At 46.4% G+C, this 25,365-nt stretch overlaps 1 long non-coding RNA gene across 2 annotated transcripts in view; it reads left to right on the top strand.

The window, feature by feature from the left end:
* The first annotated feature begins 2,193 nt into the window (after positions 1–2,193).
* The window catches only part of LOC311510769, a 44,002-nt gene continuing 20,830 nt past the window's right edge, over positions 2,194–25,365 (top strand). Inside the window, exons 1-2 of one of the 2 annotated variants that reach the window (XR_014709137.1) lie at positions 2,194–2,477; positions 8,843–8,960. This is a non-coding gene — a long non-coding RNA (uncharacterized lncRNA). The remainder of the gene's footprint in view (positions 2,478–8,842; positions 8,961–25,365) is intronic. The other variant, XR_014709136.1, reaches the window with a different exon arrangement.

The following is a 25,365-nucleotide window of genomic DNA, read 5'->3' as shown; positions in this document are numbered from 1 at the left end:
GGCTTACCCTTAAGGAAGAGTTGGACAATTCAAGGCCTGACACACTGATGGGGCTCCTCCAAGGGACTGTTGAAAAGATAGGACATAGCACAGATCTTGTGGATCCATGACAACGCAATCAAAGATTTACTTTAGTACAGTGAAAAAAGAAAAGGAGGACTTGTGGCACCTTAGAGACTAACCGATTTATTAGAGCATAAGCTTTCGTGAGCTACAGCTCACTTCCTCAGATGCATATCGTGGAAACTGCAGCAGGCTTTATATATACACAGAGAATATGAAACAATACCTATTCCCACCCCACTGTCCTGCTGGTAATAGCTTATCTAAAGTGATTTCCAGCACAAATCCAGGTTTTCTCACCCTCCACCCCCCCACACAAATTCACTCTCCTGCTGGTGATAGCCCATCCAAAGTGACAACTCTTTACACAATGTGCATGACAATCAAGCTGGGCTATTTCCTGCATAAATCCAGGTTCTCACATCCCCCCCACCCCCATACACACACAAACTCACTCTCCTGCTGGTAATAGCTCATCCAAACTGACCACTCTTCAAGTTAAAATCCAAGTTAAACCAGAACATCTGGGGGGGGGGGGGTAGGAAAAAACAAGAGGAAACAGGCTACCTTGCATAATGACTTAGCCACTCCAAGTCTCTATTTAAGCCTAAATTAATAGTATCCAATTTGCAAATGAATTCCAATTCAGCAGTTTCTCGCTGGAGTCTGGATTTGAAGTTTTTTTGTTTTAAGATAGCGACCTTCATGTCTGTGATCGCGTGACCAGAGAGATTGAAGTGTTCTCCGACTGGTTTATGAATGTTATAATTCTTGACATCTGATTTGTGTCCATTTATTCTTTTACGTAGAGACTGTCCAGTTTGACCAATGTACATGGCAGAGGGGCATTGCTGGCACATGATGGCATATATCACATTGGTGGATGTGCAGGTGAACGAGCCTCTGATAGTGTGGCTGATGTTATTAGGCCCTCTGATGGTGTCCCCTGAATAGATATGTGGGCACAGTTGGCAACGGGCATAAACCAGTCGGAGAACACTTCAATCTCTCTGGTCACGCGATCACAGACATGAAGGTCGCTATCTTAAAACAAAAAAACTTCAAATCCAGACTCCAGCGAGAAACTGCTGAATTGGAATTCATTTGCAAATTGGATACTATTAATTTAGGCTTAAATAGAGACTTGGAGTGGCTAAGTCATTATGCAAGGTAGCCTGTTTCCTCTTGTTTTTTCCTACCCCCCCCCCCCCCCCCAGATGTTCTGGTTTAACTTGGATTTTAACTTGAAGAGTGGTCAGTTTGGATGAGCTATTACCAGCAGGAGAGTGAGTTTGTGTGTGTATGGGGGTGGGGGGGATGTGAGAACCTGGATTTATGCAGGAAATAGCCCAGCTTGATTGTCATGCACATTGTGTAAAGAGTTGTCACTTTGGATGGGCTATCACCAGCAGGAGAGTGAATTTGTGTGGGGGGGTGGAGGGTGAGAAAACCTGGATTTGTGCTGGAAATCACTTTAGATAAGCTATTACCAGCAGGACAGTGGGGTGGGAATAGGTATTGTTTCATATTCTCTGTGTATATATAAAGCCTGCTGCAGTTTCCACGATATGCATCTGAGGAAGTGAGCTGTAGCTCACGAAAGCTTATGCTCTAATAAATCGGTTAGTCTCTAAGGTGCCACAAGTCCTCCTTTTCTTTTTGCGAATACAGACTAACACGGCTGCTACTCTGAAACCTTTAGTACAGTGGTTCTCAGTCTTTTCCATACCAGGATGCCTTATTCCAAACAAAGACACACCTCACCATAGAACCCCTCCCCAGTCTTGGTGGGATCCTCTACCTTTCACCAGAATGGGAAAGACAGAGTGACAGCTATCTCACAGTTAAGAACAGTTGCCCTACTAACTTAAGTTTTTAGAGAGCCCTTATTACAATAGTATCTGAGCACCATACAATCTTTAATTATGCTTATTCCATAACTTCCACAGCTGTGGTAAGGAGACATTAATTAATGATTCATTAGGTCTGTAGGGAGCTGGTGTGGTCTCCCTCCGAACCAGAGGGTGAGGAGTCACTCTCTCAGCCTGAGTGGGCAGAGCCAGGCCAAGTGTACTTCACCTCCCGGAAGGGGAGGGGTGGAACAGGAAGTACAAAAGGCGGGGCCCTTAGCCCAGTCAGGGGAGCACCAGGGAGGGAGACAGACATAGGCTGCTCCCTATGGACCCTGCTGCCTAGCCAGGGGATGCCCTGGACCTGGGGAAACCTGACCCAGAGGAGTGACTCGGGTTACCAGGACTGACGGTATCCCGAGGAGCTGGGCAGTGACCCGAGCCCGATGCTGAGAGCGAGTTGAGGCTACCGGCAGCTGAATACCCAGACGAGTTGGAGGAACCAGAGGTACCCACTCGAGAGACCGGGTAGGAAGTAGCCCAGGGGCAGAACTGGACAGTGTGGTGAGTTGGTGTTTGGCCAGCATGTTGCGGATGGATCCCCACTGACCCAATGGCAGGATTTCCCCTCCCCCTCTCCCCCTGCCACTGTCAGGGCCCTGGGCTGGAATTCAGTGGAGTTGCGTGGGCCTGTGTTCCCCTACCCCTGCTACCCTGCCTCTGGGTGGCAGTGTTGGACTAGATTGATAACTAGTATATTTCTGATATGGGAAATGTAAGAAAGAGTGACTCCACAGCAGACCCCAGAATTTGGCCTGGCCATTAGAAAGAAATATGTTTCTCAGCCACCCTGCTGAGTCTGTGTTGATTGAAATTGCCTGTCAGTTTTACAAGGTCAGTGTTAATGGTAGAAGCACATCCAGAGACAAAAGTAACAAGATGACAGCTGTCCTTTATGGCTGGTACAACTTTGTTTTCCTAAACTCCAGAATAAGATTTGTGAACCCCCCACTCTTGCATGCTTATCTTGTTTGTTTCCTTTTAGATGTAACAAGTGGGATGAATAGACTTCTTGAAGTCTCCATGTCCCACTGATTTTAGAATTGTTATGTTAAAGGATAGGTGGGTGATCAAGTTCAGATGTGACAGGATATACGTTGGAGTGTGATTGTATGTATGATTAAATGAGGAATGAAAGATTAAAGATTGAGGTGCCAGCCTTAAAATGAAACCGATTGGCTGAAGAATACAGTGGACAAGATAGCCCAATAACCCTGAGGGCATACTTGCCCCAAGGACAGGAGGGCCAAAGAACAAGATAACAACACACTGTCATTCTGTCATCGCTGTTCCATCTGCATCATTGCATATCACTTCATACGTGAGAACAGTCATTGATTACCACTTCAAACATGAGAACAGCATGACAAGGCAATTACATGAGGATGGATCCCTAAGAACAGATCCTGAAGACTGAGGACTTTGAATATGATTCTACAAACCAACTTCCAGGAGCATCAGATGCACATCTGACAAGGCCCTGCTCCCTCCTCTTGTCCAGGCTACCTGGCCAGTGGCTTGGCACGAGCAACTCTAAGGCTGGTAACTATGATAACAACCTTGCAGAACCTGTGTGTGTATGAATGAATGTGTGAATGAATGTGAAATTCAATGGAATGTTATAGCTATAACTGACTGCTTACTATGATTCTTTCTGTATTCACAATAAATGTGGCATTTGGCCTTATCCCTTTAATAAGATCTGCTGGTTTTTATTTTATTGGTATAACACGGAACCCCGAAAAAATGCTAAGGACTCTTGCTGGCGCTCCCCCTGCCTGAGGGGTGCGCCATGGACCTTTGTTGTCACTCCCCTGCTGGAGGGGTGTGCCACGGACTCTTGCCGCTACTCCCGTGTCGCGCCAATTGCGACATCACACCTCCCTCCGCTAATTTCTCATTGACAGAGGGGAGACCCAGGCCTTTTAGCAAGGCAGTAGCTCCCTGCCGCCCTCCAGCTGCTTGGCAGACCAACTGAGACCGTGCTACACATGGTGGAGAATGTGGGCAGCTGACCCTATCCCTGTGGTAAGGGATTAGAATGAGGTGGCCTCTGAAGCGCCCCTAATGGAAGCATGGAGATGGATAAGCTTCTCAAGTTCCTTGCTGAGATCCAGCAACAGCAGCAGCAACAACTAGTACAGCAGCTGGGTGTCCAACAGCAGCAGTTGCTTCAGACCTTGGGGGCCGAGCACTGTGAACAACAACAAGTTATGAATATGAAGTTGCAGGGACTCATATTACTGGCCTAGTTGATGCGGGCTGTGGGCAGACCCTTGTCCACCAGGCACTCATCCCAGATGCAACCAGACCATTGCGGAGGTCCAGATCCAGTACATCCATAGAGATGTGAAATCGTACCCCCCGACGGCTCAGGTCCCTCTCATGGTAAATGGGGCGACCCAGTTAATGACCATGGCGCTGGCAAGGGCAAGTCATGCCTGACTAATCAAATTGTCTTCTATGATGAGATAACTGGCTCTGTGGATGAAGGGAAAGCAGTGGATGTGTTATTTCTTGACTTTAGCAAAGCTTTTGATATGGTTGTCGCGGGTTGGATCACAGAAACCCCCTTGGGAGCTACCACCTGATGTGCCAAGACTACTTCTGCCCCTGCTTTCCTGCCCAGTCATCTTAGGACTTCAGTACCATGCCTAGTTTGAGCCAGACCCGCTAGCCTGCTGCAAACCCAGACCCAGGTCTGTATCATGCCCCCTACCAGCTGTAGGCTTAACTGAAAGCAGCTTACAGAAGTGTGCCTGTCTTTAACACTCAGATGCCCAACTCCCAATGGGTTCCAAACCCCAAATAAATCTGTTTTATCCTGTATAAAGCTTATACAGAATAAACTCATAAATTGTTCGCCCTCTATAACACTGATAGAGATGCACAGCTGTTTGCCCCCCCAAGTATTAATACATACTCTGGGTTAATTAATAAGTAAATTGATTTTATTAAATACAGAAAGTAGGATTTAAGTGGTTCCAAGTAGTAACAGACAGAACAAAGTGAATTACCACGCAAAATAAAATAAAACCTGCAAGTCTATGTCTAATAAAACTGAATACAGACAAAATCTCACCAGTTCCCATAAGCTTCCTTTTACAAACTAATCTCCTTCTAGTCCAGGTCCAGCAATCACTCACACCCCTGTAGTTACTGTCTTTTATTCCAGTTTCTTTCAGGTATCCTTGGGGGTGGAGAGGCTATCTCCTTAGCCAGCTAAAGACCAAATAGAGGGGTCTCCCACGGGCTTAAATAGACTTTCTCTTGTGGGTGGAGACCCCCTCTTCTCTCCTATGCAAAGTCCAGCTCCAAGATAGAGTTCCCAGACTGCTGCGCTGGGCATCCCAGCATGGGGAGTAGATGGCCAGCCCTCTGTGGAGAAAGAGGTGGTTAGGGACTATTTAGAAAAGCTGGACGTGCACAAGTCCATGGGGCCGGACAAGTTGCATCCGAGAGTGCTAAGGAATTGGCGGCTGTGATTGCAGAGCCATTGGCCATTATCTTTGAAAACTCGTGGCAAACGGGGGAAGTCCCAGATGACTGGAAAAAGGCTAATGTAGTGCCAATCTTTAAAAAAGGGAAGAAGGAGGATCCTGGGAACTACAGGCCAGTCAGCCTCACCTCAGTCCCCGGAAAAATCATGGAGCAGGTCCTCAAAGAATCAATCCTGAAGCACTTACATGAGAGGAAAGTGATCAGGAACAGTCAGCATGGATTCACCAAGGGAAGGTCATGCCTGACTAATCTAATCGCCTTCTATGATGAGATTACTGGTTCTGTGGATGAAGGGAAAGCAGTGGATGTATTGTTTCTTGACTTTAGCAAAGCTTTTGACACGGTCTCCCACAGTATTCTTGTCAGCAAGTTAAAGAAGTATGGGCTGGATGAATGCACTATAAGGTGGGTAGAAAGTTGGCTAGATTGTCGGGCTCAACGGGTAGTGATCAATGGCTCCATGTCTAGTTGGCCGCCAGTGTCAAGTGGAGTGCCCCAAGGGTCGGTCCTGGGGCCGGTTTTATTCAATATCTTCATAAATGATCTGGAGGATGGTGTGGATTGCACTCTCAGCAAATTTGCGGATGATACTAAACTAGGAGGAGTGGTAGATATGCTGGAGGGCAGGGATAGGATACAGAGGGACCTAGACAAATGGGAGTATTGGGCCAAAAGAAATCTGATGAGGTTCAATAAGGATAAGTGCAGGGTCCTGCACTTAGGACGGAAGAACCCAATGCATCGCTACAGACTAGGGACCGAATGGCTAGGCAGCAGTTCTGCGGAAAAGGACCTAGGGGTGACAGTGGACGAGAAGCTGGATATGAGTCAGCAGTGTGCCCTTGTTGCCAAGAAGGCCAATGGCATTTTGGGCTGTCTAAGTAGGGGCAATGCCAGCAGATCGAGGGACGTGATCATTTCCCTCTATTCGACATTGGTGAGGCCTCATCTGGAGTACTGTGTCCAGTTTTGGGCCCCACACTACAAGAAGGATGTGGAAAAATTGGAAAGCGTCCAGCGGAGAGCAACAAAAATGATTAGAGGGCTGGAACACATGACTTATGAGGAGAGGCTGAGGGAACTGGGATTGTTTAGTCGCGGAAGAGAAGAATGAGGGGGGATTTGATAGCTGCTTTCAACTACCTGAAAGGGGGTTCCAAAGAGGATGGCTCTAGACTGTTCTCAGTGGTAGCAGATGACAGAACAAAGAGTAAGGGTCTCAAGTTGCAGTGGGGGAGGTTTAGTTTGGGTATTAGGAAAATATTTTTCATTAGGAGGGTGGTGAAGCACTGGAATGCATTACCTAGGGAGGTGGTGGAATCTCCTTCCTTAGAGGTTTTTAAGGTCAGGCTTGACAAAGCCCTGCCTGGGATGATTTAGTTGGGGATTGGTCCTGCTTTGAGCAGGGGGTTGGACTAGATGACCTCCTGAGCTCCCTTCCAACCGTGATATTCTATGATCCTTGGCATACCCAGTTATTCTGGGCCGCGACTGGCCGAACTTCATTGAGGTAGTCTGATCCCTACCAACAGAAGAGGCATTCAAGGGAACTCCACCCAAGACAGAGGTAGCCCCGGACATTATGTCTGACCCCGGAGTCGCCCCAGCTCCCACACCTGATGGGAAGCACCCGGAGACTGCTGGCCCCTCTCCCGGCCTTGCAGACTTTAGTTGAGACCAAAGGGAAGACCGTACACTGCGGTTTGCCTATGAGCCGCTGGCCCAGGTGGATGGTGAAGTCGTTGAGGCCCAGCACGTGACCCAATGGCCTAGGTTCGAACTGAATCACGATTGGCTCTATTCATTGACTGACACCTCCACATCCAAGAAGTCAGGACAAAACGAGCTCCTCGTCAGACTGTCCTGAAACTTGCACATGACTCTTGCCGACTCTCCCCTGTCTGAGTTGCTCGCCCCAGACGCTTGCTGGCGCTCCCCTGCAGGAAGGGCTTGCCACAGACTCTTGCCAGTACTCCTGTGGTGCACCCACTGTGATGTCACACCTCCCTCTGCTAATTCCCAGTCGACAGAGAGGTGTGACCACGGTCTTTCGACGAGGAAGTAGCTCCCCACCGCCCCCCAGCAGCTTGGCAGACCAACTGAGACCATGCTACAGGGTCAAAGTTGAAGATAATTCTCACAGGGCAGCTGGTAGGTATTCAGAGCAGATGACCATGGCACCTTAGAGAGTGTTGAGTGATAGTTTGAAAGAGTGGGACTATCAGAGCCAGGTCACGGGCAGCCAGACCAAATGGTCAGCGCCAGGGTCCACAGTCACAGGATGGGAGTCAAGAGTCAGCCAGGTCAGGATACCAGGAGATCAGAAACAGCAAACAAACTTGAAGCAGTAATCAGGCTGGGTTGGAATATCAGGGGTCAGAGGCAGGAGACAAACCAGAGGTTGGAATGGCAAGCTGGATGCCAGAAAGTCAAGCCCAGGGCACAGGAGCAGGAAGCACATAGAGCAGGATGAATCCCAGTTGCATGGACAGCTTCCTGGTCCTGTGCTAGGTTTACATAGCAGCTGTGGACAAATCAGGACCCCCAGCAGTCTGCCAATCAGGTTCTAGGACTGGAGTCCTCTGTCAGGGTTCAACTTCTACCCTCACAACTGTGAGCAGGTCCCTGGGTGGCACTTACAAGCACCTAAGAGTCCAGTGGACCTCCGTTCAAGACCCAAGGATCCTGACATCACCCTCTCCCCAAGAGGCACCCTCAGAGTAATGAGGGACCAGGTTTTTCAGGGCGATTCTTATGGAACGCCTGTACAAGGAGCATGTACATTTTCCGCACGCTCATAGGTGCATTCCTCAGGACCACACCCTTTCCAGTCATCAGGATACCAAAGCCTGCCACATTTGTCTTTGGAGTCCAAGATCTCATGAATCACATATTCTTTGTGGCCCTGTACTTATACCGGTGGAGAAGGTGGCTGGGTCCTGTGAGGTAAAGGGTTTTCTGTGTAGAGTTTCAAAAGTGAAACATGGGGTGAATCTTGGAGAAGGGGGTAGTTGGAATTCAACAGTAACTGTATTAACCTGTCGCAGGTTCTTAAAAGGGCCAAGGAACCAAAAGTCCAGCTTGCGAGCAGGCCTGTCTGTGCGGAGGTGCTCTGTGGAGAGCCATACTTGTCCTACTGCATAGATGAGGCCATGCTACCAATGCTGGTCCGCAAGCCACTTATAGTTTGGTTTTGCCTTTTCTAGGTGCTTCTTCACTTCTTCCAAGGCCTGACAAATCTGCTGCACCAGGTCTGAGGCAGCTGGGTTGGGCAAGGGTGCAGGTAATTGTGGGTGAAATTGTGGGTGTATCCACAGTAGGTTAAAAACGGGGCTCTGACCATAGATGCATTGTCTGAATTGTTGTAGGCAAACCAGCATAAGGCAGAAGTGAGGACCAATCGTCTTAGTGATGATTGATGTAGCATTCCAGATACTGCTTGAGAACCTGGTTGCCCCTTTCCATCTGGCTGTTGGACTGTGAATGGTAAGCAGAGGAAGACATCAGTTTCCCAGCAGGTGCATGGCCTTGTGCCAGCACCAGACCATGAACTGTGACCCGGATAGGAGATTATGGGCTTTGGAAGGTCATGGAGGTGGACTCTCTCTTCAGCAGGAGAGACCTGTGCAAGGGATAAAGTGGGCCATTTTGGTAAAGTGGTCCACTATTGTTAAAATTGTCATAACTTTGTTGGACTTTGGTAATTCTAGGATAACATCTCTAGCAATGCCTGGAGGAGACCACAAGGCTTGTGGTGTGGGGTTATGAAATGGACACAAACATCACAGGAGGCAATGAATGACTGTATGGTTTGGTGCATCCAGAGCCACCAAAAGGAGCAGGATATTAGTCTTTGGTTCTTGAAGTACCACAAGTGTCCTGCTAGGGGAAAATTGTGGCATAGTTGCAGAACTGCGACCCTTGCAAGTACTGGGGGCACACAGACACAGTCCCTTATGTATGACAGGTTTCAGAGTAGCAGCCATGTTAGTCTGTATCCATAAAAAGAAAAGGAGTACTTGTGGCACCTTAGAGACTAACAAATGTATTAGAGCATAAGCTTTCGTGAGCTACGGCTCACTTCATCGGATGCATACAGTGGAAAATATAGTGTATATTATGTATATTATCCCTTCCCAGGAGTCATGTGGCTGCTTGTCAATAATAGCTTCACCAGGTGGAATTCCTGAGGCAAAGGCAGTGCGTATCTATCTGAGTATATCCTGGTGATAAGCTGCACTGAGAAAGTTATGGGATGTGTTCCTGGTTGGGGGTCTTGTGGAGTGGTATCATTTCTTTGGGACAGGGCATCTGCCTTGGCATTTTTGGATCCAGGGTGGTAGGTGATAATGAAATCAAATCATGAAAAACAGATGTTTTTTGGGCAGAAAGAGAACCTGAACAAGCAAGGGAAAGGCTGCAGAGCTCTCCAGGCAGTGGAGAAGCCTGAGGCTTATAGCACGAGGAGCTGCTACTGGAGATTGTTATGTGGGCTCTGGGGTAAACCTGGGTAAAACCGAGCCTGTAAACCTACAAGTGCTCCTTTCAGAAGGCTTTATTAAAGGGAGAGATAATGCTGTAAAGAAGAGCTCTTAGCTTCTCCTTGATGGAACATTTTAAGTGATCTCAGTGTTACCCCATTAAGGGGAGGACCTGAGGCAGGCCACAGCAGAGCCACATTCAGCAAAAGGGGGTGCTCTGGAAGCAGTTGTGCCCCTTCTGTGGAGTCAGTATTCTGACCTATGGAACCAAACAAGCAAACAAAATTTCAGAAAACTAAGAAATGCACAGGGCAACCACAAAACCTTATTTCTGCCCTGGTGATGATGGCAATATACTTCAAACATTACTATCCAGATTACAACCTTCAAATTCAGGAACGTTCTGGTCTGGGATTTTGGCTCAACCATGCTGTGGTTCATACTTAGTTTGTGTGGTGTGAGTAAAGCAGAATGATCTGTGGATCATCAGTTCACTGACATCTTGACATATTGGGACAGTGACTGGATGATAAAAACACAAAGAGTCAGCCTATATTATATCCCTGCTCTAGATTCAGCCAGCACCAGAGGGAAGCAAAGGAGTGTTTAGAGATAGCTTAAATTAGGTTTCTGTTCCCTGTGTACAGCATTGTGCATATAACATAGAGGGACTGGCATTTTTCCCCTTCAGAATGAATCTTTTCTTCCCTTCACAAGGCTGCAGTTGTAGAGAGGTCAGCTGTAAAAATTGTGATGTATTGTACTCTACTATGGGCTCCACACAAGGAGGATTATTATAGTTTTGTCTTTTCTGCATGCAAAGTTGCATAGAAATGGGGTAATGTGACTTGTACACTCAAAACATTTATGGTTAGATGCCCAAGTTTCATCTAGGATTAAATTCACAGACCCCAATTCTCTTATGCTTGTTTTACACCAGTATAACTCTACTGAAATCAGTGGAGTTACTGAAGTGAAAGGAGAATCGGGTGTAATGTGCAAGATACTACAGCAGGACAGTGGGGTGGGAATAGGTATTGTTTCATATTCTCTGTGTATATATAAAGCCTGCTGCAGTTTCCACGATATGCATCTGAGGAAGTGAGCTGTAGCTCACGAAAGCTTATGCTCTAATAAATTGGTTAGTCTCTAAGGTGCCACAAGTCCTCCTTTTCTTTTTGCGAATACAGACTAACACGGCTGCTACTCTGAAATCAGTTATACCAGTGTAAATCCAGAGTGACTCTGGAATGCAGTAAAGTTACTCCAGATTTATACTAGTATAAATCAGAGCAGGATCTGGTCTGACAGAATTACATGAGTGTACACCTGGTGTGAGATCAGAATCAGGCCTACAATGGCTGTTTCTAAGGAAGGAAGAATTGTCTTGAAGTTGAGATACAGGCCTAGAAGGTAGAAGACTTGCATTGTATTCCTCATTCTCCTTTCACACCAGTTTATACCAATATAACTCCACTGATTTCATTAGTTACTTCTGATTCTCGCCAGTATGCGGGGAGAATGAGGCCCACAGCCTTTCTCTATAACTGGAGGCAAGTCACTTAAGGATTAAATTCTAATAACAGTTACAGAGGTGTAAATTAGGAGGCACTCCACTGCTGTTAGTGGATTTAAAATGAAGTAACTGAGAATAAGTATTTGCCGGCATTGTAAGCTAGTATTGCTGCAGCACTCTGAGAGGGTCTTAGTCTCCCCTTACTTAGGTTTTACATCAGTGCAACTGCATTGGGCTAGATCCTCATCTGATGTAAATTGGCATAGCTCTGTTGAAGTTAATGGAGATATACTGATTTACATCAGCTAAGTGTGATTGACTGGCCCATTGACTTCATGGAGTTACTTCTGATTTACACTGGGATAAGTGGGAGGAGAACCAGACCTTGTTAAATCCTTGCATGTATAAGTGCAAAGTTTTATAATTTTGTAAATGAACATACAACTAATCTGCTACTCTCCTAATAATGATCTTGATAAAGAAAAGAAACACTGAGGATATGATGATTAATGTCTTGCTTAACAGTTTCTTTGACCCTGTACTTTTTAACATTTTTATCAATGACCTGAAAGAAAACATAAGATCATCACTGATAAAGTTTGCTGATGACCCAAAAATTGGGGGAGTGGTCAATAATGAAGAGAATAGGTCACTGATTCAGCATAATCTGGATCTCTTGGTAAACTGGGTGCAAGCAAATAATATGCATTTGAATATGGCTAAATGTATACATCTAGGAACAAAGACTAGGCCATATTTACAGGATGGGGGACTCTATCCTGGGAAGTAGTGACTCTGGAGAAGATTTGAGGGTCATGGTAGATAATCATCTGAACATGAGCTCCCAATTTGACACTGTAGCCAAAACAGCTCATGAGATCCTGGGGTGCTTAAACAAGGGAATCTCAAGTAGGATTAGAGAGGTTATTTTACCTCTATATTAGGTACTGGTGTGACCACTGCTGGAATCTTGTGTTCAGTTCTGGTGCCCACAATTCAAGAAGGATGATGATAAATTAGAGGGGGTTTGGAGAAGAGAAGGTTAAGGGGTGACTTGATTATAGTCTAAGTAACTACATGGGGAACAAATATTTAATAATGGGATCTTCAGTCTCTCAGAGAAAGGAATAACACAATTCAATGGCTGGAAGTTGAAGCTAGGCAAATTCAAACAAGAAATAAAGTATAAATGTTTAACAATGAGAGCAATTAACCATTGGGACAATTTACAAAGTGTTGTCATAGATTCTCCAACACTGACTATTTGTAAATCAAGTATGGACTTTTTTCTAAAAGATATGCTGTAGAAATTATTTGTTGTATGGCCTCTATTACATAGGAGGTCAGACTAGAATATGATCAGAATGGTCCCTTCTGGCCTTGGCATCTATGAATCTGTGAGGAGCAGGAAATGTGTGTCACAACCAACACTTTGAAATCAAAAGAAAGATACCTGAAAATGAGATAAATATTAGAAGTTGTCTGCAGCCTAAACAGCTTCTGTGACCAAATGTGGTGTTAGGAACTATTGTACTTTTGGAGATGATGTGCCTGCTTGCCCTGGATGCTGAAGAGCCTAGTTATGACTCTGCGGAGACAGCTTTTTCTGATCTGCAACGAGCAAGGAAAAATCCAGGACATTTCTTCACATTTAAAAAATCCACTTGGATGGAGATCAGAGGACCAAAAAAGAGGTCATGTCCAGGAAATCCCGGACATATGGTAACCCTATAATTATGGGAAACTCACCTGTGTGGGAACAGATGAGATTTATATAAAGACAGGAAATTGGAAGCAGAGGAGGCTGCAGGAAGGTGTCTGCAATCGCTCCCTGGGAAAAGAGTTGAGAGACTGGCAAACCAGTGTAGCTGCACCTGTGCCGCTGTGGTACTGATAGTGTAGACATACCCTTGGTGTTTGAGTGTCAGCCAGGTGGAGACCGCTCCTATTTGCTACATCTGACCTAAACCCTAATTCTAAACTCTTAAATAAATAACTTTTTCAATATTGCTTCCCCCTAGAGTCAGTGGACGCCATGCCCTAACTCAGATAAATACCAAGTGACTGAGATCAGTTGGGGAACAATTAGAGTCACGTTGAGCAATAAAAGAAGAATGAGTTAATTTTGTAAAATGCTAGTTTTGGGGGTCTGTCTCTTGAGAACCCCATGCTCAAATGACCCCAAATTTGGTCCTCTAATACTACCCAGCACCCTTATGATGCACAGCCAATTTCAAGACAATCCAAGTTAGAGCACTTAGAACAGTCCACCTTTAAACAAAAGCAATGCTCAATCTTCTCTTTAGCAGAGAAGCATATATGATGTGCATTGGGAAGTTCCTTCTTAAAACCAGCATGACACCAGAGTACTCCGATAATCTGGTAGTTGGTACATTATAATCTATATAGATGCATACATATAATGATAATTAGATAAACTTCTGGATGCTGTCAGGGATTGTTAATAGAATATTGAAACTTTCAGTTCTATCTGATTTATATAGCCTTCTATACCGTACTCAGCGGAATGGTATACAAATGCCTTAGTAACTTCTAGTTTTGTGGTCTGAGTTCAGCCTAGGTTATTGCAACAGAGTTGTTCATATCCAGTTGTAAGGCATCCACCTTACAGAACCCATCCTCACACCTGGCACTGCTGGCAACCTTAACAGAGAGACCAAGAACTGAATAGGCCACAAAAATTGAATTATTGTCATATACCCAGAAATTGGATCCTCCATGCCAGGTTTGAGACACAGTGGATAAATGTGGTGTATGGAAAATATGTACAGCTGTTGCCAGTGCTTCTCTGTGGAAAAATAGAGGAGCAAAGACCTATGATGTGTTGTGTCCTCAGTTCCTATGGGCCTCGGAGCATCTCAGCAACACACAGGATCAAGCCCCAGTTTGCCAGTCCTATACTTTCACCAGCATGAAATTCACACATAGGATTAATTAATTAAGAAGAAAAGAAAGAAAATAATCAAGGACAGGCACTGTACTCGTATAGTTCTGGATGAGAGTCTGATCTCATTTACACCTGTGATAACTCAGCTAGTGTTGATGGAATTACTCCAGATTTACACCAATATGACTGAAATCAGTGTCTGTTCTAATTCATAGATTCATAGATATTTAGGTCAGAAGGGACCATTATGATCATCTAGTCTGACCTCCTGCACAATGCAGGCCACAGAATTTCACCCACCACTCCTAAAAAAGACCTCACACCTATATCTGTGCTATTGAAGTCCTCAAATTGTAGTTTGAAGACCTCAAGGAGCAGAGAATCCTCCAGCAAGTGACCCGTGCCCCATGCTACAGAGGAAGGCGAAAAACCTCCAGGGCCTTCCAATCTGCCCTGGAGGAAAATTCCTTCCCGACCCCAAATATGGCGATCAGCTAAACCCTGAGCATATGGGCAAGATTCATCAGCCAGATACTACAGAAAATTCTTTCCCGGGTAACTTGGATCTTACCCCATCTAAAAACCCATCACAGGCCATTGGGCCTATTTACCATGAATATTTAATTACCAAAACCATGTTATCCCATCATACCATCTCCTCCATAAACTTATCGAGTTTAATCTTAAAGCAAGATAGATCTTTTGCCCCCACTACTTCCCTCGGAAGGCTATTCCAAAACTTCACTCCTCTGATGGTTAGAAACCTTCGTCTAATTTCTAATCTAAATTTCCTAGTGGCCAGTTTATATCCATTTGTTCTTGTGTCCACATTGGTACTGAGTTTAAATAATTCCTCTCCCTCTCTGGTATTTATCCCTCTGATATATTTATAGAGAGCAATCATATCTCCCCTCAACCTTCTTTTAGTTAGGCTAAACAAGCCAAGCTCCCTGAGTCTCCTTTCATAAGACAAGTTTTCCATTCCTCGGATCATCCTAGTAGCCCTTCTCTGTACCTGTTCCAGTTTGAATTCATCCTTCTTAAACATGGGAGACCAGAACTGCACACAGTATTCCAGGTGAGGTCTCACCAGTGCCTTATATAACGGTACTAAAACCTCCTTATCCCTACTGGAAATACCTCTCCTGATGCATCCCAAGACGACATTAGCTTTTTTCACAGCCATATCACATTGGCAGCTCATAGTCATCCTATGATCAACCAATACTCCAAGGTCCTTTTCCTCCTCCGTTACTTCTAGTTGATGCGTCCCTAGCTTATAACTAAAATTCTTGTTATTAATCCCTAAATGCATGACCTTACACTTCTCACTATTAAATTTCATCCTATTCCTATTACTCCAGTTAGTTTAACTTAGTTTCTAAGGCCATGTCTACAGTACGAAAGTACTCCGATTTTACAGAAGTCGATTTTTGGGAACAGATTGTATAAAGTCGAGTGCATGCATCCACACTAAGCACATTAATTCGGCAGTGTGCGTCCACAGTACCTTGGCAAGCGTTGACATTCCGAGCAGTGCACTGTGGGTATCTATCCCACAGTTCCTGCAGTCCCCTCTGCCCATTGGAATTCTGGGCTGAGCTCCCAATGCCTGATGGGGCCAAAAATTTGTCACAGGTGGTTATGGGTAAATGTCATCAGTCAACCCTCCCTCCCTCCATGAAAGCAACAGCAGACAATCGTTTTGCGCCCTTTTCCCTGGATTGCCCGAGCAGACGCCATAGCACAGCAAGCATGGAGACCGTTCTGCTTACTGCAGCAGTTCTGACCACTGTAAACACCTCACACATTATTGTGCAGTTTATGCAGAACCAAACCTGAAAAACCAGGCGAGGAGGCGACGGAAGCGCGGTGATGAGGACATGAACACGGATTTCTCTAAAACTGCGATCCCCAGCAATTTGGAGATCATGGTGTTACAGGGGCAGGCTCATGCCATAGAATGCCAATTCTGGGCCCGGGAAACAAGCACAGAGTGGTGGGACCGCATAGTGTTGCAGGTTTGGGATGATTCCCAGTGGCTCTGAAACTTTTGCATGCGCACTTTCATGGTACTTTGTGACTTGCATTCCCCTGCCCTGAAGTGCAAGAATACCAAGATGAGAGCAGCCCTCACAGTTCGCAAGCGAATTGCAATAGCCCTGTGGAAGCTTGCAACACCAGACAGCTACCGGTCAGTCAGTAATCAATTTGGAGTGGGCAAATCTACTGTGGGGGTTGCTGTGATGCAAGTAGCCAACACAATCCTTGAGCTGCTGCTATCAAAGGTAGTGACTCTGGGAAATGTGCAGGTCATACTAGATGGCTTTGCTGCAATGGGATTCCCTAACTGTGGTGGGGCTATAGACGGAACGCATATCCCTATCTTGGGACCGGACCACCAGGGCAGCCAGTACATAAACTGCAAGGGGTACTTTTCAATGGTGCTGCAAGTACTGGTGGATCACAAGGGACTTTTCACCAACATCAATGTGGGATGGCAGGGAAAGGTTCATGACACTCACGTCTTCAGGAACTCTGGTCTGTTTAAATGGCTGCAGGAAGGGATTTACTTCCCAGACCAGAAAATAACTGTTGGGGAATGTTGAAATGCCTATAGTTATCCTTGGGGACCCAGCCTACCCCTTAATGCCCTGGCTCATGAAGCCGTATACAGGCACCCCGGACAGTAGTAAGGAGCTGTTCAACTATAGGCTAAGCAAGTGCAGAATGGTGGTAGAGTGCGCATTTGGACGTTTAAAGGGTTGCTGGCGCAGTTTACTGAATTGCTCAGACCTCAGCGAAACCAGAATTCCCATTGTTATTGCTGCTTGCTGTGTGCTCCACAATCTCTGTGAGAATAAGGGGGAGACGTTTATGGCGGGGTGGGAGGTTGATGCAAGTCGCCTGGCCACTGAATACGCGCAGCCAGACACCAGGGCGGTTAGAAGAGCACAGCAGGAAGCGCTGCGCATCAGAGAAGCTTTGAAAACCAGTTTCATAACTGGCCAGGGTATTGTGTGACACTTCTGTTTGTTTCTCCTTGATGAAAACCCGCCCCCTTGGTTGTGTCTAAATTCCCTGTAAGCCACCCGCCCTCCCCCCTTCGATCACAGCTTCCTTGCAAAGGAAGTAAAGTCACTATCATTTTAAAAACATGTATTCTTTATTAATTGATTATAAAAATAGGGAGATAACTCACAAGGTAGCCTGGGTGGGGTGTGGGAGGAGGGTAGGAGGGAAGGAAAAGGCCACATTAAAACTTCTTGATTGACAGCCTTCTGTTGCTTGGGCTGTCCACTGGGGTGGAGTGGTTGTGTGCCCGGAGCCTCCCCCCGCCTTCTTGGGCATCTGGGTGAGGAGGCTATGGAACTTGGGAAGGAGGGAGGGTGGTTGGGGAGGAGGGAGGGCGGTTAAACAGGGGCTTCAGCTGCAGTCTGTGATCCTGCTGCCGTTCATGAACCTCCACCTGATGCCGGAGCGTGTCCATTTGATCCCGTAGTAGCCCCAGCCTTGCCTCATGCCTCCTCTGATCTTCCTGCTGCCACCTCTCCTCATGTTCATCAGCCACTTTCCTGTACTCTGCTATTGTGTCCCTCCACACATTCTGCTGAGCTCTGTCAGTGCCAGACGTCATGAGCTCAGAGAACATTTCATCGCGCGTGTGTTTTTTCGCCGCCTTATCTGAGATAGCCTTTGGGACGGAGGAGGGAGGCTTGAAACATTTGCAGCTGCTGGAGGAAAAAAAGGGAGTGAAGTATTTTAAAAGATACATTTTACAGAACGATGGCTATATTCTTTCATGGTGAACAACACTATTCACATTACATAGCACATGTGATTTTTGGTACAAGGTCGCATTTTGCATCTTATATTGAGTGCCTGTGGCTTTGGTGTTAGAGATCACACACACAGTGCCGGGCAACAGAATTTGGCTTGCAGGCAGCCATGGTAAGCCATAGTCTTTCGGCTTCTGCAACCTTCATAATAGCAGTGCCCTCCTCTCCCATACCAAGCAAAGCACATTGAGTTGGCCATTTAGTGCTGCAGTTTTCCTGTTAACGTACAGCAGCAGAAACCAAACTAACTCCCACCCCCCAACCAATTCTCTGGGATGATCGCTTTACCCCTCCCCCCACCGCGTGGCTGGTATCAGGGAAGATCCCTGCTAGCCAAACGCGAACAGCTCAGCGCTAATGCCCCCCTCCCCGCCCCCACCACGTGGCTAACTGTGGGGAGGATTTCTTTTCAGCCACAGGCAAACAGCCCAGTAGGAACGGCCACCTCTGAATGTCCCCTTAATTAAATTCCCCTATTTCAACCAGGTTACCATGAACTATATCACTCTCCTGACGATAACACAGAGAGATAAAGAATGGATGTTACTTGAATGCCAGCAAACACCGGGACCATACGCTGCCAGGCTTTGTCATGCAATGATACCAGATTATTTGCTACTAGCATGGCGTGGTAAAGTGTCCTACTATGGAGGACGGAATAAGGCTGCTCTCCCCAGAAACCTTCTGCAAAGGCTTTTAGAGTACCTCCAGGAGAGCTTCATGGAGATGTCCCTGGAGGATTTCTGCTCCTTCCCCAGACATGTTAACAGACTTTTCTAGTAGCTGTACTAGCCACGAATGCATCCCAAGTCCTCAGGGCTACTTAATCATTAAAAAACACTTGCTTTTATAACATGTATTATATTTTAAAAGGAACACTCACCAGAGATCCCTTCTCCTGCTTTGTTGGGTTGGGAGGGTATTTCAGTCAGGGTGATAAAAAGATCCTGGCTGTTGGGAGAATGGTGTGCTGTGTGCTCTCCTCAAGCTCGTCCTCCTCCTCCTCCTCATCTTCCCCATACGCAATATCCTCAGGCATGGCGGAGAGTAGCCCATCATCACAGTCCACGGACAGGGATGGGGTAGTGGTGGCGCCCACCCCTAGAATTGCATGCAGCTCAGCGTAGAAACGTCATGTATGGGGTTCTGTCTCAGAGCATCCGTTTGATTCTTTGGTTTTCTGGTATGCTTGTCTGAGCTCCTTAAGTTTCACGCAGCACGTGTTGCGTCCCTGCTGTAGCCTCTGTCCCTCATGGCCTCTGAGATTTTTTGAAATGTTTTGGCATTTCGTCTTTTGGAATGTAGTTCTGATAGCATGGATTCCTCTCCCCATACAACGATCAGATCCAGTACCTCCTGTTTGGACCATGCTGGAGCTCTTTTTCGATTCTGGGACTGCATGGTTACCTGTGCTGATGAGCTCTGCATGATCACCTGTGCTGATGAGCTCGCCTGGCCAAACAGGAAATGAAATTCAAAAGTTCCCAGGGCTTTTCTTGTACATCTGGCCAGTGCATCCGAGTTCAGAGTGCTGTCCAGAGTGGTCACAATGGTGCATTGTGGAATAGCTCCCGGAGGCCTTTGAATTGCATCCACACTAACCCTAATTCGAAACTGCGATGTCGATTTCAGCGCTAATCCCCTCTTTGGGGAGGAGTACAGAAATTGGTTTTAAGAGCCCTTTATGTCGAAAAAAATGGCTTCTTTGTATGGACGGGTGCAGGGTTAATTTGATAACGCTGCTAAATCCGACATAAAGTCGTAGTGTAGACCAGGCCTCAAAAAACCAATCTTCCTATAAATCCAAAGGGCCAAATTCACACCAGTGGAATCAATGGAATTACATGAGAGATGAATTTGTCCCAAATGCTTTATTTAAAGGCTGTCTCTTTATTTTTCTTGATTTGTTAGAATGCAGTGGCCATTGTCCCAGGAAAGCAGCGTGAATAGAAACATTTAAACAGATGAACTATTGTCCCCTGACTTGCTAGAATAGTTTCCTCTTAAGAAACTAGCTGGCATTAGACAGTAGGTGGTGCAGTGCCTTTTCTGGACTTTATGCTGCAAGTTTGAAGGCATTTTCTGGAAGTGACTAGCATCGTTTCATCAGAACCTATAGCAGTGGTGGGCAACCTGCGGCCCACGGCCCGTCAGGGTAATCCACTGGCAGGCTGCAAGACAGTTTGTTTACATCAGTGGTTCTAAAACTTTTGTACTGGTGACCCCTTTCACACAGGAAGCCTCTGAGTGTGACCCCCCCCTTTTAAATTAAAAACACTTTAAAATATATTTAACACCATTATAAACGCTGGAGGCAAAGCAGGGTTTGGGGTGGAGGCCGGCAGCTCACAACCCCCCCCCCATGTAATAACCTCGCGACCCCCTGAGGGATCCTGATCCCCAGTTTGAGAACCCCTGGTTTACATTGACTGTCCACAGGTACAGCCGCCCACAGCTCCCAGTGGTTGCAGTTAGCTGTTCCCAGCCAATGGGAGCTGTGGGAAGCAGTAGCCAGCACATCCCTGATTGTCCTTGCTGCTTCCCGCAGCTCCCATTGGCCAGGAATGGCGAACCGCGGCCATTGGGAGCTGCGGGTGGCCATGCCTGCCAACGGTCAATGTAAACAAACTGTTTTGTGGCCCGCTGGTGGATTACCCTGACGGGCCACGTGTGACCCATGTGCCGCAGGTTGCCCTCTGCTGACCTATAGGATCAGGTGCTACCTTCAGTTATGCTGAATTAAATCTAGAATAATTTCCCTGAAATCAGTGGTGTAAATGGTAACTGAATCTAGCCAAGTGAAGTTATTTCAGATTTACAAGAGGGTAAATGAGAGAAGAATCCAGTCTAATGTAGTAACTGCAGATTTATACAGGTGTAACTGAGAACACAATCTGATCCAATGAAAGTACTCCAGTTTTACACTGTGTAACTAGAAAAGAATGTGACCCAGCTGGCCAGATCCTCAGCTGGTGTAAATAGGCATAGATGCATTGAAGTAAATGGAGCTATAACAATTTATACCAGCTGAAGATTTGGCCCACTGTCTTTAAGGAACTTCCAGGCTGTTCCAAATCTGTCAGTCATTTATACCAGGATAAATTCAGAGCAACTCCATTTGCTGAAGAATCTTTTGTCTTACTAATAAGTATTCTGGTGGGAGTCTGATTCTGATCATCTCACACCAGCACAAATCATGAGTAACTCAACTGAAAAATGGAGTCACATAGGTGTAGAGCAGATCAGAATCAGGTGTGGTATCTAGTCGTTAGTGTGTGGGAGTGAGTGAGCATGTGTTAACTAGAGATCAACATGTCTTAACTAGAGATCAATGGCTCAATGTCTAGTTGGCAGCCGGTATCAAACGGAGTGCCCCAGGGGTCAGTCTTGGGGCCGGTTTTGTTCAACATCTTCATTAATGATCTGGATGATGGGATGGATTGCACTTTCAGCAACGTTGTGGATAACAGTAAACTGGGGGGAGAGGTAGATATGCTGAAGGGTAGGGATAGGGTCCAGAGTGACCTAGACAAATTGGAGGATTGGGCCAAAAGAAATCTGATGAGGTTCAACAAGGACAAGTGCAGAGTCCTGCACTTTGAATGGAACAATCCCATGCACTGCTACAGTCTGGGGACCAACTGGCTAAGCAGCAGTTCTGCAGAAAAGGACCTGGGGATTACAGTGGACAAGAAGCTGGATATGAGTCAACAGTGTGCCCTTGCTGTCAAGAAGGCTAACGGCACATTGCGCTGCATTAGTAGGAGCATTGCCAGCAGATCAAGGAAAGTGATTATTCCCCTCTACTTGGCACTGGTGAGGCCACATCTGGAATATTGAGTCCAGTTTTGGGCCCCCACTACAGAAAGGACATGGACAAATTGGAGAGAGTCCGGCGGAGGGCAACAAAAATGATTAGGGGGGTGGGGCACATGACTTACGAGGAGAGGCTGAGGGAACTGGGCTTATTTAGTCTGCAGAAGAGAAGAGTGAGCAGGGATTTGACAGCAGCCTTCAACTACCTGAAAGGGGGTTCCAAAGAGGATGGAGCTCGGCTGTTCTCAGTGGTGGCAGATGACAGAACATAAAGCAATGCAGTTGGGGAGGTGTAGGTTGGATATTAAGAAACACTATTTCACTAGGATGGTGGTGAAGCATTGGAATGGGTTACCTAGGGAGGTGGTGGAATGTCCACCCTTAGAGGGTTTTAAGGGCTGGCTTGACAAAGCTCTGGCTGGGATGATTTAGTTGGGGTTGGTCCTACTTTGAGCAGGGGATTGGACTAGATGACCTTCTGAGGTCTCTTCCAACCCTAATCTTCTATGATTGTATAATTCTATGACAGATTAAAGTTTGTTTACAACTTCTTCCCTGTCCCACCGGTGGTGTAAGTTGGATGAAAAGACATGTACTATTACTGAAGCTTTAGGACACTCCAGGGTGTGTTATTGTGTTACTGCAATGAGCAACCAACTAGCATACAGTATGTGCTTTGTTTGGCTTTGTGCCTCAGACCTCCTCCATGCATGGTTGCTACACAATATTTGCCCCAGCATGCCTGGTTACAACTATAAATTGCTTTTTAATTATTAGAAACAATATAAAACCAGGAACAACTTCTTAAAGTACTGGGCCATATTCTCCCCAGTGTTAGGGCAGCGTATGCTGCTCTTCCACAAATTTGTCCTAGGGGGTGCTGTGCCACAAGAAGTGTGAGTGACTCATAGTAGATGAATTTCTGGTGTGGCAATTCCTATTTACAAAGCCCCATACCATGGTTAAGACCCAAGACCATTTTAAATTGCTTGTGTGTAGCTGAAAAGTTCTTGCAAATCCAGGAACTTTATTTTAATCCCTTGACGACTGAGCAAACAAAGAAAAGAAAAGGTAGTTTCACTGATGGAATTCAAAGCTTTGATCTCAGCCTCTCTGAGTCAGATGACTTAGCAAGTCCTGGATGTTATCACTGTGAGAGGTTAGATCACAGGCTCTTGTGACTCATCCTAGTGATTATCCAGACATAATCAGTTCAGTGTTTTAAATAAATCATGAAGCTGCTCAGCCTAGGAAACTTCCATTAACTTCTGAAAAGCAGGGACTGAATTCTGATTTTCAAGGGAAGATGGTAAATCTGACCTGTCCTGTTTCTCAGGTCTGGGATGAGGGACTGTCTTATTCTGAACCTTCGCCTGTGGGCCTCGGGTGGCAGCAACTCTAATGCCAGCCCCGGTGACCCAATTAAAACAGGGTCACAACCCACTTTGGCGTCCTGACCCACAGTTTGAGAATTGCTGATCTAGCTAGATCAGGGGTGGGCAAACTACAGCCGGTGGGCTGCATCCGGACCTCCAGCCAGTTTAATCCATCCCTCGAGCTCCCGCTGGGGAGCAGGGTCTGGAGATTGCCCCACTCCAGGGTTCCAGCTGGGGAGCGGGGTCAGAGGCCGCACCACGTGCCAAGGCTCCCAGAAGCAGCAGCATGTGCCCTCTCCAGCTCCTACGTTTAGGGGAAGCTAGGGGACTCTGTGCACTGCCCCCGCCCCAAGTGCCACCCCCGCAGCTCCCATTGGCCAGTAACTGCGGCTAATGGGAGCTGCAGGGGTGGCACCTGCAGACGGGGATCAACATGTTACATGTTTGGTTACATGTTACCAAAGCCCTGTCTATCACCAGCCTGGGGGAAAACACCCCCTTCTCTGTCAGTTGGGTCATTTGTAGTCCAGCAAATGACCCCCTAGCAATTTCCTGGTCCTAACTCCTCGGTTATCATGGACATTGGAGCTGCATCTTGATTTAAAGAGACACAGTTACTTTCCAAAAACGTATCAGAAATAGCATCCTGAAAAACAGGGACCTGGATTGGGGTACCCTCCGCCACCCCTTTCTCTGTCCCTGAGAAGTCAGCTGTGTGACTGCTCCCCTCCAGGAGGTCAGTTACACAGTTCCTTCTCAAAACCTGGGTCACAGGTTGAGTGCCTGGGTTCACAGGTGCTGACCCAGCCATCCTCCTAGTGTCCTGGGCATCCTGCCCTGAGTGACTAGTGAGAAGACATTCCTTCCCCAGTTTCCTCCTCTGGACCCCCTCCTAAGACACATTTCTCTGTGTTCCCTATAAAGGGTTCAGTCTGTTGTTCAGCTGCAATATTGTGCCAGCTAAAACCTGGGACAGTTTCCTTAATCACTGACAACACCTCTCCTGCCCCTGCGCCTGAAGAAAGGAGAGCAGCAGAATACAGACCCTGGACTTCAGAAAAGCAGACTTTGACTCCCTCAGGGAACTGATGGGCAGGATCCCCTGTGAGAATAACATGAGGGGGAAAGGAGTCCAGCAGAGCTGGCTGTATTTTAAAGAATCCTTATTAAGGTTGCAGGAACAAACCACCTTGATGTGTAGAAAGAATAGTAAATATGGCAGGCGATCAGCTTGGCTTAACAGTGAAATAAATCCTTGCTGATCTTGAACACAAAAAAGAAGCTTATAAGAAGTGGAAGATTGGACAAATGACCAGGGAGGAGTATAAAAATATTGCTCAGGCATGCAGGAGTGAAATCAGGAAGGTCAAATCACAATTGGAGTTGCAGCAAGCAAGGGATGTTAAGAGTAACAAGAAGGATTTCTACAGGTATGTTAGCAACAAGAAGGTGGTCAGGGAAAGTGTGGACCCCTTACTGAATGGGGGAGACAACCTAGTGACAGGGGATATGGAAAAAACTAATGTACTCAATGCATTATTTGCCTCTCTCTTCATGAACAAGGTCAGCTCCCAGACTACTGCACTGGGCAGCACAGTATGGGGAGGAGGTGACTGGCCCTCTGTGGAGAAGGAAGTGGTTCCGGACTATTTAGAAAAGCTGGATGAGCACAAGTCCATGGGGCCGGATGCACTGCATCCAATGGTGCTAAAGGAGTTGGCTGATGTGATTGCAGAACCATTGGCCATTATCTTTGAAAACACATGGTGATTGTGGGAGGTCCCGGATGACTGGAAAAAGGCTAATGTAGTGCCCATCTTTAAAAAAGGGAAGGAGGAGGATCCTGGGAACTACAGGCCAGTCAGCCTCACCCAGTCCCTGGAAAAATCATGGAGCAGGTCCTCAAGAAATCAATTTTGAAGCACTTAGAGGAGAGGAAAGTGATCAGGAACCGT

Source organism: Lepidochelys olivacea, assembly GCF_965140295.1.
Source record: "Lepidochelys olivacea isolate rLepOli2 genome assembly, chromosome: 20".
NCBI classification, from domain to species: Eukaryota; Metazoa; Chordata; order Testudines; family Cheloniidae; genus Lepidochelys; species Lepidochelys olivacea.
The sequence above is the reverse complement of the archived record's forward strand: the minus strand, read 5'-3'. Positions and strand labels throughout refer to the sequence as shown.